This window comes from Peromyscus californicus, unplaced genomic scaffold (genome assembly GCF_007827085.1).
Source record: "Peromyscus californicus insignis strain IS unplaced genomic scaffold, ASM782708v3 Scaffold_9__1_contigs__length_137607984, whole genome shotgun sequence".
NCBI classification, from domain to species: domain Eukaryota; kingdom Metazoa; phylum Chordata; class Mammalia; order Rodentia; family Cricetidae; genus Peromyscus; species Peromyscus californicus.
Window position 1 is genome coordinate 55666064 of NW_026294617.1, and position 18938 is coordinate 55685001.

The 18938-nt window shown below is 39.5% G+C and overlaps 2 protein-coding genes across 11 annotated transcripts in view; one reads left to right on the top strand and one right to left on the bottom strand.

Annotated features, from left to right (window-relative positions):
• Pdcd10 (programmed cell death 10) overlaps positions 1-3044 on the bottom strand; it is a 40467-nt gene extending 37423 nt beyond the window's left edge. Inside the window, exon 1 of one of the 4 annotated variants that reach the window (XM_052731021.1) lies at positions 2914-3044. The gene's annotated coding sequence lies outside the window, so the exon portion shown is untranslated. The remainder of the gene's footprint in view (positions 1-2913) is intronic. The other 3 variants (XM_052731023.1, XM_052731024.1, XM_052731022.1) reach the window with 3 other exon arrangements.
• Positions 3045-3380: 336 nt separating this feature from the next.
• Serpini1 (serpin family I member 1) overlaps positions 3381-18938 on the top strand; it is an 81636-nt gene continuing 66078 nt past the window's right edge. For 2 of the 7 annotated variants that reach the window (XM_052730138.1, XM_052730142.1), the window contains exon 1: positions 3755-3890. The gene's annotated coding sequence lies outside the window, so the exon portion shown is untranslated. Of the gene's footprint in view, positions 3567-3754; positions 3902-9900; positions 10008-18938 lie in introns of those variants that run through there. The other 5 variants (XM_052730137.1, XM_052730141.1, XM_052730135.1 and 2 more) reach the window with 5 other exon arrangements.

An 18938-nucleotide genomic window follows, 5' to 3' on the forward strand; every position in this document is an offset into this window, starting at 1 on the left:
TTATTCAATCAGTATAGAAATAGTAAGTTCCCCTTGTGACAGTGTCAGTAAAATTCAGAATATGGGAAAGAATTTAGTATATGGAAGAATTCAGAATAGAATACAGGGCAGGAATCTATTCTAGTTTGGGAAAGGAGGGGTCAGAGTAAGACAGGCCTTGAAGGGACTGACCACATTGGGAGAGGGTAGGTGAAATAGGACAGGGGAAGACGTGGAATTTGTAAAATGGTCCCCAAATCAGGAAGTATCTTATATTAGAAAAACAATAGCTAATGATAAGGTTGGAGCCATTCAGGAAAAATTGGTGGCATTAAACAGAGTAAGAGGATCATGCCATCAAAACATTTGTAATGGTCACTCTTTTTCTTACATACAATAATCAAAGTTTTGAACATAATATTAAAGATGTATGGTCAAAAGACCTGGATTATAACCACCTGATCTGTTACAGGCCATATGACCTTGGGCAAGTCACTAAACCAACCCAAGCCTTTTCTCCTCTCTGTAGCCACTCAATTACTCTACCAACTGGGACTACAGAGATTAATAATATACAGTTCCTGCTCTTATAGACTACCCTTTAAGACAAGGACAGCTAAATAAGGAAGACCTCCAAAGTCCTGCAAAGGATAATGTCTGAAAGTTGATGCAAAGCTACAGTAGAGCGCTCTTATAGACTACCTTTTAAGACAAGAACAGCTAAATAAGGAAGACCTCCAAAGTCCTGGAAAGGATAATGTCTGAAAGTTGATGCAAAGCTACAGCAGAGAACAACTGTGGCCACTGAGAGCTGCACACTACAGGTTAAACAAGCCACGGTGAATTCTAGCTAGCGACTGAAGGATTTGAAATACAGCAATAACATCATTCATCTCAGCACTACAAGTGTAGTGATGAAACACTACAATTATAATGGACCTCAGAGACACAGAGATGTTTAGAGTAGACAAAAATTATTTTTTTCATTTTTGTTTAAAAAAAAACTCTCCATAACCACATAGCTATGTGCCAGTTAAAACTCATTTCAAACCTTTCCCAGCAAACAGCAAATGTCCACAGTCATCTAGAAAATATACTGGCATTCTTGCTTTACCAGCATTGATGTATATATGGCCCATTTAAATCTTTTAATCTACTTCAAAAGCAAATTAACCCCACAATTTCCCATTTGTTTAGTTGCTTCTTCCTTATTTTGTACTACTCTATGCATGATGTTATATTATCCCTGATTTTGTCCCATTTTATGCTACCATACCTCTCCATTTACTTTAAAAGTCACAGTAAAACAAGACCATATTAACTTGAACGACAGAGAAACAAAGATTCTTCTGATCCCAGAAAAGTTTTGCATTTAAAAAAAAAAACAACAAATTTTTAATATTAATCATAGCAAGCAAAGCACATTCAAAATATAGTGTATTTATTTATAGTATATATTATGTATTTAATATTTTAATTTACACAGCATGCCTACTAACTATAAATGTGCATGTTTATGGATATAATCTTATGAAGAAATCTTGTCTTCAATAAAAAACTCCTACAATTCTATTAAAAACTATCTAATAATATCTATCAGCTAAAATTAGTCACTTGTTTGAAACAAGTGCATTGCCTTTTACTGAATACAGAAGCATAATTTTTTCACTCTTTAACATTAAGAATGAATGAAAAGTCACAGATGATGGCCAAGAAAAAGAAAACATACAAGCACTTGTTTTACTACTTATACATGGAGTGAAGAAAATGAGGGAAAAGTAAAAACCTCACACCAAAAAAAAAATAGTCATTTCTGGTAATGACCATGTTATAACTTCTCCATGATTCTGCATTTAATTTTCACTTAATGAAAACATTAAAATGTGTAAAATAAGTTTTGTGAAAGTTTCACCCGTACTTTACTCTTAGTTTTAGAAAATAGGAAAGTAGTTTTAGAAAATAGGAAAGTACTATTCTCGTTATGGCAATGCTGAGCTTATTGCTAAATATTATCTATCCTTTAAAAATGGCACGTGGAAGTTGACTGTTATCATTTAGTATGCCACAGAAAAGGGGTAAATATCTAAGCTAAAAACGATCCTTCCTGTTTTAACAAAACGTTAAGAGAGGATGCTGTGGGAAGAATTTCACTCCACTTCAACAAACCAAATCTTCACATCCTAACGTTTCTGAGGAATGCACACACTACTTTGCAACTTCTTTTATCCGCTTCGAGCACTACCAACCACCTCCCCACTTTCTTTCTAAGCAGACAACTCTGGTCAGAACTTGGACTTTCAGCGGACTAGATTCTGGAGATCTGTGTGACCTTGGGCACGTCATTTATTTCTTTAGTTTCCTCACGAGCATCCCAAAGTGAAAGCGCATTTGAGTACAGTTCAGAAGTAAAAGCATCTGACGTCTTAGAGTTAAAAGGGACAAACCTTTCTAGTTAAGAATTACCTCCTTAAAGAGGCCACATCAGGAAACTGGAACTGAGTCGGAACTGTCAACACTGGCTCTCCTCTTCCCTCAAAGGGCATAACCCCAGTCACACCGGGAGCCGACTCCCGGGCTCCCACGCTCGCCCCAGGCCTTACACAGCTCCAGCCTCACCTGCCGGGGACCCCACCCCAGCACATCCGCCCCCTCGGTCGGCGGGGACCGGGAGGCCGACCTCACCCTTCCCCTCCGCCCGCACCCACAGCGGACTTCCTGGAGGTGCCGGGCCGGGCCGGGCAAGCGGCATTTACAAACCAGCTTTACGCAGCTCGCGTAAAGACCTCGCTGACGCCCAGAGGGCCCCGCTCCCCGCCCGTCCGCCCGCCGGCCAGAGCCCAGCCCCAGCACCTCCGCCTCGGCCCCCGCCAGACCCCAGGCCGCGCTGGCTGCCCGCGCAGCCGTGCGGACCCGAACCGAGAAACCTCGCCTTACCGGCAACTGAGGCACGGACTTCACTTCCCACCTTTGGAGCCCTCTTCAACTCCCGGATCAATTCACTCCGGCGACGCCGGAAGGACCCGAGAGGAACCAGGCGTTGTCCGGAATCCTGCCCAGCAGGAGTCGCGCAAGGCCCGACGGGGATTCGTAGTTCCGCCCGCCAGTTCCGTCAGCACTTCCTGCGATCACAGGACCACATTTCCCAGAAGGCGCTGCGAGAACGCCCAGGGCGATAGGTGGGGACACTTCTAGCAAATAGGAAGAGAGTTCCCCGCCTTTACGGGAGGAAGGGAGATGAAGAGAGAGGGAGCGCCCAGAAACGGAGGAAGGGCGGGGCCGACTCTCACCTGCACCAATCAGAATGCAAGGCCGGCCCTCAGACGCCGCGCCCACCGATGGGCGGGGCTCGCGGATGGGTGGAAGGAAAAAGGGTGGGGGACCAGAGGTGGCAAGCGACCGGCAGCTGGGCTGGGTCCTTCCTTGGGTAGGCGGCAGAGGAAGCCTCCAGGGACTGGAGGGGTGGAGGAGGGAGGGTGAGGCGTGGGCTCCGCTTGGGCCGAAGCAGCACTACTCCCCAGGACAGCCCACCCCGGTGTTCCCTGGGCCAGCCCACTGAGAGGGCTGAACAGGACCGGAGGAAGCGCCAGGTGCGACGCAGGGCGGGGGGCCGGGGGTGGGGTGGGGGGTCGAGGCGGAGCGGACCGAGAACCAGGACCGGAGAGACACTTGCTTCAGTACCGCTTCGCGCCGCCTGCAGCCCGGGCTGCGCAAACGGCAGAGGGAGGAGCCGGAGCCCGAGGCTCGGCCAACGAGAGGAGGGGAAGGCGGAGCTTGGGGCTCAGTAGCAGCCCAGGCTCAGCCCGGTCTGTAGTTTCCCCGGAGAGAGGTAGGAGCCGGAGCTCGAGTGAGCGAGCGAGCGAGCGATCGCAGCCCGCCCAGCTTCCTCCAGCATCCCGAGCCCGGGATTGCAGGTGAGCGGGAGGTAAGCGTGGGTGCCCTTTGGCGACGCCAGCATACCGCCCGGGGGAGAAAGGTTTCTGACAATAGGAACGCCAGGGCAGAGCTGAAAGAGTGCGACGTTGCCTTAAGATAGCGGCGCAAACCCTTTCAGGGGAACTATGTACAATTTTGGACTTCTGTAGGGAGAAAAAAAGCAAAAGGTAACTCCGTCTGAGGTTTGAAGGGCGCGGTTAGTGGTTTTGTTTTGAGTTGCACCGTTAAAACTGATGTGGGAGACCGCAAGATTGAAGAAAGCCCTGTTAATTGAGAACCAGGTGGACGGTGTCTAGATAGGTGCGTAGCTGGTAAAAAGCAAAAATGTCATTGATCTAGAATCACTTCCGAACTATTTTACTAGGAAAATAACTTTGTTCTCTTCAGTGCCTGCCGCTTGTGTTGTATCAGATTGTTCTGTCACGGACCTGTTATCCAGGGTGGTTGTATTGCAGGTTCTTGGGATTGCAAAAATATCTAGATTAAAGGAGCAAATAATAAAATAGAATGGGTTCAGGCTGAACCTATCGTAAGTGTAACTTTTACCGCGATAATGAGAAAATAAATTTAAATAGGTGGTTGTTCAGCGTTCCTTCCTGCTGGCGCTGGAATATTGAAACAAAGACCTGGATTCAGCCTACAACAGGAACATATGGTGTACTTATTCGCTGCTCCTTAGTCTCTCATTTGTGTCCGGTAACATTTGCTCGTCTTTTGAAAACAGGAGTACAAGGGAAGCTGTGTGGAGGAGCTTTCCTCTGTTGGAGAGACTAGGTGTAAAATGATAACCTTTAGTATGTTATAATGGGTTCCGATTTTAGCGATATATAGTATCATAAAATAGTTCATTCTCATGTGTATACTTTTAAATGTAAGTTTAATAAATATGTGTGGAATTATGTTGAAATATTTGGTGAAGATAATAGTCTTCCATACCTCTGTGTAACTAGGACAGATTACAGCCTTTTCATTTTGGAAAAATAGAATCTATCAGCTTAGTTCATTTTCTTGTTGTTACATAGTGTCCGAGATTATATGCCTATTAATGATAATACCATATTGCAGCAAATCTGCTCTGAAATGCCTTTATTATGACAGTTGACTGTTCCATAGAGTGTCAGAATACTTTAGATTTTTTAAAGAATGATCAATAAGATCCAGTAACTACCTTCTATCTTCTTCTGTTGTCATGCTATTCTGATTTACTTTAGGGTTTTGAATTTTGTTTTGTAATTCACACAATTGCCTTTTTAAGATGACTGGCTCAAAGGTATTCTCTCCATGGCTTAAGGTTCAGTTCTACTGAGTGCTGGTACTGATGAGGAATCTACATCACTGAGTTAATTAGATCCTTCCCTCCCACATTCTCATATCATATGCCAAAGAACTGTGTACACAGACAAATCTTAAAAAATAAAAATAAACACAAACAAAAATATCTAGGCTTAGATTGACGATCATGTAAGTATGAGAAGACCCAAAGAGCTTGTAAGACAGAAAAAGCAACAGAAGCCACTAAACTTAGCAGCCACAGTAAGGATGGATGTTTTTTTTGGGTACACTACTGGAGACCTGTTAATTGCTGTAGCCATCTAGCTGGTGTGATCTCCAAACCATGATTTGGGGAGAGCAAATATGATCTGGTGGTTTAGTTATACTTGGAAAGGATTGTGCTTGCCCTTGTTATTTGTGATGTAGGTGCATAGTCCTGAGTCAGAGTCTTGGATGCTAAGGCTCCACTGCTGATTCATCTGGAAACTGAATCCCTGTTGTCTCTAGCTTATTCCTTCCACAGAGTGATAGTAGTTATTTACATGACTGCTAATGAAGCTCTTTCAGAGCCTTTATGAGAAGGACCTTTTGAAAGAACTTCTGATGGAAATCAGCCAATAACCAAGAAAATGGATAGAAGATAATTGACATGAAAACAGGTGAAATGGAGATGCATTTTGAATCTCACCTAGCTATATACATCTTAGATCTGAGGTGTCATAAGACTTAAAAAAAAAAAAGATTGCAATTTTAAAGTACCTAATCTTTCCCTGTTTTCAAGAGATTGGATCCTTTTAAGAATTCAATGGGTGAGATCGGGTTCTTGTGTCAGTTTGAGAGTGAGAAGACCATGTTTCTATATGAGAGCAAATCATTAAAATATCATACTTGGACACTTATTTTTCACCTTGAACTCTTCATCTGGTTTAATTGATGTTCACATTCTATTTCAAATAACCAGAAATGTTTTATTGGTTAGTGTTGGGAAAGGCCATTCAGTGTATATAAAGTATCAGCTATGATTAAAAAGCAGATTATCCTGCTCATCTCATTTTTTTTGCTGTTTATGCATAGCTATGAGTGAGTATATGGTATGAAAAATGCAAATGTTTCTGTTCTATAGAAACTCCTCAGAGATGACTCTCCTTCGGCCAGAAGACTTGGTTAATTTCAAAGAGCATTATTTTTAGGACCTCTCATTAAATGTGATATTCTGACTCTAAGCCTACTGAGTCAACAATTAGCTGGAATATGTTTCTAGTGGGAGGTTTGGTGACTGTCTCTGACACAACAGAATAAGTACATACAGGTTCAAGAGCAAATGGTTTTGCTGTGAATGGGAGACAGGGAAATGGATTTTTTACAAAATGCTTGAGAAGCATACCTTTGGCATGAGAGAAAAAATGCTGGATGTTTTGTGTTCATGTAAGAGAATATGACCTTCCTTTCTCAACCACTAATTTCTACAGACCTACACACATAACACAGACCTTACTTTTTTACACTGTGAGTCACTACATCATTAATACGTTAAATTTTGAACAGTTGTAGGTTATAAAGGCAGAACGAATACATGGTATTATTTGGACAAAATTTTTAAAAGAAATGAAAACTAAAGTGATATTTATTCCCTTAACAGAACTGCTTAAACAGACAATATAAGCAATAACCAGTTTAGATTTTTACAAAATTTCCTAAGGTTAAATACTGATTTGGGGATCCAGATCAATTGTTTATTCAAATAAGGATTGGTTTTGCTTTTTTTAGTCTTACAGCTAATATTTTCCATATCTCATTCTTAAAATTTGGGTAATTATGTTTTTTTCTATTTTTATAGGATGTATAAATAATCATTTTCATACATGTAGAGTATTATATTTTTATTGTCATTGTCATGCCTGGGAGTTGAAGCTAGGCTCTCAGGCATGATAACTAAACACTCTACCACTGTACTACTAGCTCATTAAATTTGGAATTTGAAATCTTCGCAGTCTTTTCTTTGTTTTTGTGTGATAGCATGTTACTCAATTCCTTAGGCTGCTCTTGAAATTTTGACCCTTCTGCCTTAACTTCTCCAGGAGGCTTGGGTCTTGGAAGTTAGAGCATTAGGCTCTCCAGACCAGGTGCTTCTTTTCTAGCTCATGTTGATCTGGAGCAAATCCTGTCAAGGTCAGCAGAAGGAAGCTGCACTGTGACCGACTACCCACTCAATTAGACATGTTGTCCAGTACTGGGAAGTATACAGTGAGACACCTGTATTTCCATAGATAAGACAGTTGATCCCACCGAGTGGTTACTGTGTAAGTTAGTTATTCTGAAAATAGCTTTGTTCTGATTAACTATTCAGATGTGTTGATTCGAGCCAGATTTGATTCAGATTTTGTGGGCTGCAAAATTTTATCTATAGTTTTGGGTGACAGCATTTCTAAATTCATTCCAAAGGGAGGAAATATGGTTGAGATGCGTGGCACTGCCAGGAGACGCTCCGATGGTGGACATTTCCCAGCCAGGGAAGCCTGTGACTCACCTCCATTTGCCATCAAGCCTCTGAGAAAGATCTTTGCTAATGTCTTCCTTTTAAAACCGAATTTCATTGTGTAAAGTCTGAATTTGTTCTTCAGTTTCTCTAGTTATTTTTTTCTACCCCACCCTCAAGAAGAGGAAAGAGGGTCTTCTGTATTATTTAAGCATTTGTAGATTTGGGTGTTCGATACTTTTGACTTGACATTTTAGAAACATATAGTTTGGTTTGTGTCAGAATTAAAATTTTGTAAGGTTTTTTTTCTCTTTTGTTACTATACACTTGGTGAATGCTAGTTAATTATAAACAATTCTTTGATGATGAAATTAATAACAGCAGCTATTTAGCTGGCTATATTTGTTTTAGCCAACATTTGCTAACATGCTGATGGATATAAATTAGCTTGGAAATGATGATTACTCTTCCTATTCCTTTGACACTCACATGCTTAGTACCGTGCTCCGTATTGTTAGCTGAGTTCATAACTGTCTTGCTCATCAGATATTCAGGATCTTTAGGACTAATATTGAGTTTCATTGGCTTTTATATGTATGTTAAGAACCTTATACATAGGCCATATTTAATAGTGGTAACGTGTTCAGCTATTTGCCAAGCTATTTTATCATTTTACAAACAAGTTCAACTAGGAAACTTCACTTAGCTTAAACATCTGATTTAGCACTGAATTCAGCCCTCTGCCACAACAGTTGTCTATACTGAGCTCAGAATAATCATTGCTGTCTTTTGTTGGATTTCTGAGTGAATAGAGCACATATTATCATTAACCTAAGCCTAACATGGTATATGTTTTAGTTAGGAATTCATGCACTGGTTGCCATTTAAAGATCTTCCACTCCTTGCCTCTAGAATTGCATTGTTTTAAAGATGTCTTTATCTTATATTACCCCCAAATGCATATGTTTGTGTTTGTGTGTGTGTATTTTTTTCTTACCTATAGAAGTACTTACTGAAAATTAGATGAATATAGTATGAGGCTTCATCTGGACTAGAATTTAGTCCTTAAAATACAACATTTGTTCTCTTATAGCAAAAGGGTTACATCAGGAAGGCCATAGCAATACTAATTAAAATATAACATTTGTTCTATTTTAGCAAAATGATTACATCAAGAAGGCCATAGTAAGACTGATTTAACCGAGTGACACATGTGTTTGTTACCTTGGAGTTGTCACCAGGAAGGGATGAGTTTTGAGGCCTGCATCATTGGGCTGTGGAAGCTTGTATGGCATGTCAACTTTGTTACCATTTGAGCCCCTTTGTGGTTTAGCCTAGGAATAGTGCTTAGAGCTCCTTGCTAACTTGTAATTAATGTGATAAGGCAAACAGAATTTACTCTGCCTTAATGAGCTCATTTTGAAAAGTATATTCATTGTTTTTTTCAGACATATCTCAAGCAGAATTTCCAGTAACTAGTTCAGATTGCCCAGGCTAAGAGGTCAGTGAGTGCCTCTCAACTGTCCTCCATCTCTCGCCTAGCATCTTGTTTTTATTATGGCTTTTCTGTTGTTTTGAAATGAGAAGAGATCACTGGAAAAGTTCTCATATTTTTCTCCACTTGACCTTAGCCAGAAATACAACAAATGATTGATATGTTGCCTATATTAACTGGCCTGGTACTCAATATATATCCAAAGATTATATTAAACTCATGATCCTCTTGCCTCTACCTCCCAAGTGCTAGGTTTATAAATTTAGGCCACCACACAGCTGTCCTTTGTTTGGTCATCTAAATTTTGTTGGGTTATAGGTATTTTAGCACTGTTTGAATTGAAGAAGGAATTTTATTGTTTCCATCTCTTAGTAGGATGCTATTATGAAGTATAATATGAAGTATCATGCTATTACAAAGTATAATACTTGCCACTCACTTGAATGAAGTTAGTTATTGAAGTGTTTAATTATTGTACACCTCACATAGCAGTTTAAAATCTTTGAGGCAGGCAATGTATATGAGGTATATTCAGCCTTCTAGTTAAGAAGCCTCTATCTAGTTATCTACATAGATTTTTAATTGCTTACATATATTAAATCATTTAATCTATCTTTAAAGCAGTTTAAATCATGTATGATAAGTCCTCTGCCATGTTCTACCACATGAAAGTCGAATGACATATTCTTACAGCTGGATAACAATGTTGTATTTTTTTGTTTCAGGTAACTCAGGAAACTTAAAAAGTTATGAGGTCTTGCCGGGCGGTGGTGGCGCACGCCTTTAATCCCAGCACTCGGGAGGCAGAGCCAGGCGGATCTCTGTGAGTTCGAGGCCAGCCTGGACTACCAAGTGAGTTCCAGGACAGGCGCAAAGCTACACAGAGAAACCCTGTCTCGAAAAACCAAAAAAAAAAAAAAAAAAAAAAAAAAAAGTTATGAGGTCTTACACAAAAGGTGCACAAATGAAATCTCTCAGAAAAGGTGTTTGGTTTATTTCCTGTACTTAACGTCTCTGTGTTCCTGTAAAGAACTCGAGCCATTGAGGTGGTCGGGCAGCTAAAGAGTACTTGCTGCCAAGCCTCATGACCTGGCTTGGGTCTCGGCCTCACACGGTAGAAGAGAGACCCGACTCTGAAAGCTGCCCTCCGAGCTGTGTGTGTGCTCATGGCACTCATGAATGTGCACCCCCCCCACCTACATACACGCATACACACACACACACACACACACACACACACACACACACAAACAAACACACACGCATTCATAAAATACATATATACAATATAAAATTATAAAGGATTAATAAGAGCTACTTGAGTATAATTTGTTTAAGACCGGTCTCACTAGCTCAAGCTACTCCCTAACTTGCTGCATAGCTAGGGCTGACCTTGAGCTCCTCTCCTCCTCCTCCTCCTCCTCCTCCTCCTCCTCCTCCTCCTCCCCCTCCCCCTCCCCCTCCCCCTCTTCCCCTCCTCCTCCTCCTCTTTCACCTCCCCTGGGCTAGGATTATAGGCCAGTTCCACCCGGGCCTGGCAACTGCTCATGTTCCACAAAACATAAAAGCAGATTAGATGATTTAGAAATGGAGAAACATTAACAGAGTCACCAATTTGTATATGTCATCTGGCTGCTATTTGTCATTATGCTACACTGATGACTGACGTCAGCTTGAGCTCTGATATTTTGATCCTCAATTATTTGAGTGGATCAGTTGTTTTAAGGGTGCGGGGCAGGTGCTTGTTGGGTAAATTATTTGAAAGTAAAGTGCATTGAAACTAACAACAAAAACATGTCTGGGCTGGGCAGGTGGTTTGGGGGGTAAAGGACTTATTATGTAGTTTGAGGATGGATTTTGTATCCCCAGCACTCGCATGAAGCTGAAAGCTTTACAGGTCTGTAATCTGTCTCAGTGCTCCTACTCCAAAATGGGAGGCAGAGGCAGAAGAATACCCCCCCCTAGCCTGCCTGCAGTACAGTGCGAAGGACAAAAGCGAGAAACCCTGGCTTAAACAATCCGACAGATGGATGTCATCTATCTGTGCAGTGCCTGCCTCCCCCCCCCCACCCCCCCCCCACCCCCCCCCCCCACACACGAATTTAAAAGAAGGCAAATCGGTTAATAGTAATGTCAAACCAAACATTTTGCAAGACATGGTAGCCATGCCTTTAATCCCAGCATTCAGGAGACGGAGGCAGGCAGATATCTGTGAGTTGGAGGCCAACCTGGTCTACATAATGAGTTCCAGAACAGCCAGGGCTATGTAGTGAGACACTGTCTTCAAAAAACATACAAACACCCAAAAAACTGTATTCCCAATATGTTGCCCCCAAGTATTTACGAATTTAAACACAAATGTCTCAATAGTAAATACATTCAGCTGTAAGTTTTAGGCAAAATGATAACAAAACAATAGGATTTATTTTACATTCCTACTTTATTTGTTTATTTTAAGAGCAGCAATCCAGAGGTGAGTAGACTTTCCTTTTTGTGCAGAGGCTCAGCATTTTCAGAATCTTTGACCCAGCAATTTCTCACATTTAGGTGTAAGGCGAACAAATCCTTTGCCCATCTGTCCAGGTATCACGTTCCAGTCCGAGGATGGAAGAATGGGGAATGAAGCTTTGAACCAAGAAATAAAAGCTTGGGGGCTGGAGAGATGGCTCAGCAGTTAAGGGCACTGACTGCTCTTCTAGAGGTCCTGAGTTCAATTCCCAGCAGCCACATGGTGGCTCACAACCATCCGTAATGAGATCTGGTGCCCTCTTCTGGCCTGTAGGCAAACATGCAGACAGAACACTATACATAATAAATAAATAAATAAATGCCCTCTTCTGGCCTGTAGGCAAACATGCAGACAGAACACTATACATAATAAATGAATGAATGAATAAATAAATAAATAAATATTTTTAAAAAAAGAAATAAAAGCTTTCCTAAAGGCCTCCAGCAGATATCCACTGTGCACCTCAAAAGAAGATGGGATATCAGGGACTTCTGGTGTATGAAGAAAAAGGATGGAAGTTGGAAAATGACTGGGGGGTAACTTTCAGTAGTGTCAGTCAGACTGCTCATTAAAACCACGTTAACTTTAAATTTGACTCTCATCCTTAGAAACTCAATGCTTTCTATTGGGATTAATCCATGGAGTCTATTTAATGATCAAAGGAATTTATTTGGGGGTTAACTCACAAGACAGAGTAAAGGAATTTCTCACAGGATTCTGGAAGGGTGAGGCAGGGTCCAATGCAGTTCTCTGGCAAACTCTGCCCTGGTCTATATCAGCATCCAAAACATGAGGTAGTGAAGCTAAGAGAAAGCCACATATGTGCATCCTAGGTCTTAAGGATCCCTGGTGGCCATGCCCCAAGGGCATGTACCTCAAGGTCATAGGCAGGTGTAACAGCTACCTGCTACCTTACTAGGGGTGGTGATTCTGGGTATGGCTCAAACAACCACCCACTACAGCTTTCCCCTAAGCCCACCTGGTAGGTTAGCAAAGTTTCCCGCCAACTTTTCATCTGGATAATTAGCGAATTTCAAGTCCCTGGGCAAAGAGAATCCTTAGAGAGTGATAGCATCTCTCCAGAAAGCTACCTAGCCAGCAATCTAAAACCTTTCCTGCAGTTTTTCATTGAAACATTTTCTGTAAAATTTGATGATTATATTGTAATCTGCCTTAAAATATTGTAGAATCTATGTCTATATGGACTGCATTCAATAATATGGTTTGTAGGGCATGGTAATGCACACCTATATTTCTAGTATTTGAGAGGCTAAGCTAGAAGGGTTATGAGTTTGAGGAGGCCTGCCTGAGCTCCATGGTAAGACATTAACCCACCAAATAAATAAATAATAGTTATTGATATTAGGATTGCGCTTAAGAAGAGTTGAACGTTTGCTAAGCTGCCTGACAAGACAAAATAAACAATTGCTTCCTAGAGGGAAACCCTATAAAATTTGTTGCCATAGAAAATGGTATTATCCATTTCTAAAATATGAAATGTTGCCAACATCTACACAGTGATTACTATCTGCAAGATGATTCATCTGTACAATGACACATCCTGGACTTAGCAGTTGTGATGAATTATTCTTTCAGATAGGAAAGCCTGAGGAGAATTCCAGAGGAAGGAAATGAAAACAACTGAAAATTTCACCTGCATATAGACTCAATTTTACTGATGTTACCAAACAATCTTGACCATATTGTTGCTGTATTTATACTCTTTGTATCAATACTTTACTCACCTATCGGGTTCCCTTATGAAAGTGGCTTTGAGGGGAGCAAGATTCCCAGTTAATAACCACATAAGTTTCTAAACTCTTAGTCATTTAGTAACATGGGGTTGAGTATTATAGGAAGATAAAACAGAAAACTAATTTACTGCATGTCATAATCTGTCAACATAGTTAACAGAAAAAGGCAACATGAAGCATAATCACATGAAAATGGTCATGCAAATCACAGCTCTAGTATTATAATAGTATTTGAGAAACCTAAGAAGCAGGAAGAATTGACCATTGGTAATCAAGGAAGATTGTAAAGAAGAATTTAGGCATTATGATCTATCACTTAATTTCAGGGAATGACAAGCTACCAGCTTCCCCTGCAGATACATAACTTATCTTTGTAAAAAAAGTTTTATTAGAACACATCTATTCCCCTTCATTTGGATATTGCTTTCTTACTGTAATATCAGAGTTGAACAAGGGATATCCACAAGCCTAAAATATTTCATATCTGGTCTTTTTAGCAAGTCTACCATCCCCTGAGTATATCAGCTCTGTAGTCAGACAAAACTGGGTTCAGGTTTTTTTTTTTTTTTGCTCCATATTTATTGCTATATGATAATAAATATCTTCTTCAATTTCTTTAATTCTTAGTATGTGATGTATAATGGCTCAGTCTGTTTATGTTGGTATAGTATTTTGCTTTACCTAGCACTAGTTACTGCTCATTAAATGTTGCTTATTCAATATCAAAGTTTATTATGATTTATTATTTTAAGTGAACTCTAACTTGGTTCACATAAAAATTTAAAACTATAAAATTAATTCCTCCTGTGTCCAGGAAAAATGATCAGGAAACTAGAAATGTTATACTTCACCAGTAAGAAATTTGAAGAGCTGCATAAAGTATAGAGATAATAAGATTTACTTAGGAATCACAAACTAAGTATGAAGTCCATCTATAGTTAGGATATAGTTAAGGTTAAATAGTGTAGTATTTTAGGAAACCATGAAAACTGATTTTTTTAAAAGGGTAAAAATGCCTTCTTAGAAACAAGAGGTAAATGGTATTTAGAAGGAATCATAATGAGATCACTATATTACAAAAATAAAGGTTAGTGTGAGGTACTATGACTATAGAGCAACAAATTAGATAACCTTGATGTAACAGGCCAATAGCTAAAGGAAAAACTCTGAAAACTAAGTTAGAACTAGAAAAAGTTAGAAATAATCTACCATGATGAAGGAGAATTTAATCCATATAATTGTAACATAAAATTTAACCACAACAGCACAGTAAAGATCTATAGCCTGGCTGCATATTGAGGTTGTCTCAAGCAAAATAATAATAATAATCCATAATATTTTCATAATATTTTTAGAAAACTAAGATGATAATTTCTTCAACTTTCTATTTTTTACTTTATTATAAAAAAAAACTTCGAAATAAATAAAAAAAGTCACACCAAAGTTATCCAGACACAAATACTATACAAGTGGGTGAGTTTGTATACAGTTAGAATTGGAATTCTTTGGGAAGTTGTGAAGTTTCACATGAAATGTACTTATCCACCACCAAAAGAAAAAAAATCCATGACAGAATTAAGCTACACACACACACACACACACACACACACACACACCCTTGTACATTGCCTGCATTCACTCTGTTCTCATTTCCCTATATTTACTTCATGTTACACTGTACACATAAGGTACATTTGTTTACATATATACATATATTATTGTTCAGATTCCCCATATGAGACAGAACATGTCAGATTTTTAAAGAATGCTACAAATTTCAGTGCTAAAATGATATTTAATTATGAAGGGCTAAATGTAAATTCTTAGTATCTGGAAGAAGAGAAGAATATAGAACCTCTCAATTATGTTCGCTGTTCTAGTGAAGAACCTGGAAAAGGCAAATAGAAAATTTCATGATTAGAGCTGGGTGGTGGTGATGTACGCCTTTAATCCCAGCACTCAGGAGGCAGAGCCAGGCGGATCTCTGTGAGTTTGAGGCCAGCCTGGGCTACCAAGTGAGTTCCAGGAAAGGTACAAAGCTACACAGAGAAACCCTGTCTCGAAAAACAAACAAAAACAAAAAAACAAAAAAAAAAAAAGAAAATTTCTTGATTAGAAACAAATAATGAAACCTATACTGGCAGTTGAAATGAATTTTGTATACACAAAACTCTAATAAGCACACAGAGAGAGAGAGAGGGAGAGACAGACAGACAGACAGACCTTGGAACATGCAGCTCTAAATGGGAGATCTCCATCAAATCCCACCCCACAGAGCTCAGGGAACTCCCAGGAAGAAAGGCAGAAAGAGTGTAAGAGCCAGAGGGGATGGAGGACATCAGGAGAACAAGGCCTCTAAATCAACTAAGCAAGGCTCATATCATCAACTCACAGAGATGGAAGCAGCAAGCACAGGGCCAAATGGGTCTGCCCCAGATCCTCTGTGTATTTATTATGGCTTTCAGTTTAGTATTTTTATGAGATTCCTAAGTATGGGTATGAGTGAGTCTCTGATTCTTGTGCATTCTCTTGGGCTCGTCTGTTGGTGTGCCCTGTGGTTTTTGTTTTATCTTACATTTTATTTTGTTATGTTTTGTTATTATCTCTTAGAAGTCTGTTCTTTTCTAATGAGAGACAAAAGGGAGTGGATCCTGATGAGAGGGGAGTGAGGAGAAACTGGGAGAAGTAAAGGGAGGGAAAACTGTAATCAGGACATGTTGTATGAGAAAAGACTGTTTTCAATAAATGGGGGAAAAATAGATAACATCATTAGAAATTTGGGGAATGAAATTCAAAAATCAAAATGAGAAACTGACAACTATAGAATCCCTTAAATCAAAAAGAGGCAGTAACAGTCATTGACAAAAATCTGACAAAATTGAAACGTTTGTGTTCTGGCCTCTGAGAATACTAGGCACATCCACTTTGAAAAACACTTCGACCATTCCTCAATATTTTCACCACAAAATTAGCATGTGACCCCAGTAATAACACTGTAGCAGTATGCCCAAGAGAATTTGGGAAACAAGTCTACATAAAAGTTGATTCATAGGCCAATCAAATGTGTTGCCATACAGTGGAGTATTATTTGACCATAAGAATGAATGAAGTATTGATAGATACTAACATCAGTTACCATTAAAAGCATGCCAAGCAAACTGCAGGGTACCATAGGCCAATTTTTCTAGGGACTCTTTAGAACAGGCAAATCCATAAAAACACAAAGTAATTTAATGATGGGTCAAAAGGTATAGAAATTGACTGTTAGTAGCGCGTTTCTTTACACACTAATGGAATGCCCAAAACAGAGCGGGTAGTGATGGTTTCTCAATTTCATGAGCCTGTTTTTTTTTTTTTTTAAACTTATTGAATTGTCTATTATAAAGACATTTCAGTGTGGAGAGACATGTGAATGTGAAAGACAGCCAATGCTACCCTCTGACCTCTGCATGCACACATGCACATTCATGCAAACATGTACAGCACACATGTGTGTACACACAATACAGATATAGTTATTAAACCTATAAAATAAAAAAAATGTAGAATCAATTTCAGAGAAAGGGGATTATTTTAATTTTGACAACCCCTGGCTGGCCAGGAAACCTATATCTCAAAGATCAGGCAGGAAAAGACTTCCCTGTTATATTTAAAACTAAATTTATTTTTTTTAATTATGAAAGGTAAATTGTATTGCAATGAAAGTGATTTTTAAGGTACTATAAAAAGGCCAGCCTAAGGCAAATTATACAAAGTTGAATTATGAGAAACTTCAATAGGCAGATAAAAGTGATAATAAAGAAATCAGTCATTTGGCATCATTGGGAAAATTAACGAAGAAAGATTGGCATCTTTAAAAGTGGAGTTGTTTATTGTAATTTTGGAATGTCAGGGCAGGGCTAAAATTTAAGCAGACAAACTGAAGTGGAAAAACTCATTCTAGTAGTTAATTTTCCTGTTGATGCAACAAACCACGTGACAAAAGCCACTTAAGAAAGTGAGAGTGGCTTGTGGCGTGAGGATATGTACAGTCCATCATGGTGGAGAAGCTATGACGGCAGGAGTTCGAGACTTTCCATCTATAGTTTGGAAGCAGAGAGTTCTGAATACTGGCACTCAGTTCACTTTTTCCTTTTGGTTTGTCCTGGCCCCTAGTCTGTGGAATTATTCTGACTACGTTTAGTTGGAGTCTTCCCATCTTAATTAAGCCAGTCTCAAAACTTTCTTACAAACATGGCAACAAATCTTGTCAAATTGAGATATTAAACCATCACAATAAACTCGTCATGTCCTCCACTGCAGCACTTAATGACAGAAAGAAATAGTGCAGTGTTCAGGGAATCCCAATGGAGTGTGTTTATGATTGGGATTATGATTCCTAATCCCTTAGCTCAGCACACAGAAGAACAAGAGTACAATCTTCTCGGTCATGCAAGGGACAGTGCGGGGCCACAGAAAATAGCAGATGATATTTTGTTGCCCGCGTAAACATGAATGCAAGATTAAAGTAGTGAAACAAGATACAAATGTTTTTCTTTAAACTTACTTAGATCTTTAATTGTTTTTACCTGCAAACAAGTTGTTACAGTGTCAAAAGCCAGGAGCTAACACTGAGATGTTGAAAGGAAAAAGTTAATAATGGCCATATTTTCAGTCTCCCATAGCAGAAGAATGAAAACTGCTAAGATTAAAGAGAGTAGTCTATGCCAAGCAAGCAAGTGATTAAAAGCAGAATTTTGCAGTTATTTTTATGATCACGGGAAGGGTACATGTTATGGGTTTGTGGTCAGACAGTTAACATGCCATGAAACATCTTATGGTCAGTCAATTCTCAGAGCAATGGAAACAGTTTACAATGTGTGATTTACAAGATTATTGAGGAAGAACCAGTCCAAAAGTTGACCTCTAGCTAAGGACATAATCAAACTCTAACATTGTTTAACTAAAAAGAAAATGAATTCAGCTGTCCCTTAAAACAAATATAAACAAACTACTACTGCCTAGCTTTTAATGGGATTAGAAATTAAATTTGGTGGCAAATGCATAATTGCTATGAAATAGGAAATTTTGTGGTAGAAAAAAAAATCAATAATAATGTGATAATGTGTTTGGTCAGCTATCCCAATCATTGGAAAACAGGAAAAAATGTAAGAAACATTAAATTTATTTTAAAACAATTTATTTTTAGTGTGTGTGTGTGTGTGTGTGTGTGTGTGTGTGTGTGTGTGTGTGTGTGTGTGTATGTGACATGTTTGCAAGTGTCTGCAGAGACCAGGGTATCAGATCCTCTGAGAGTCCCTAGCTTTTGTGAGCCACCTGTGTGGGTGCTAGGAACAGAACCAGGGGCCTCTAGAAAGGCAGCAAGCCTTGTTGCTGAGTCGTCTAGCCTCTGAGTCATCTCAACAGCCCCAATATTAAAGTCCTTTTTCTACCAATGATGAAGTCAATACATGCTTTTTCACATTTGTAGAAGATAATATTAATAACAAGGAATATGATCAAAGCAGAATATAAGCTTTA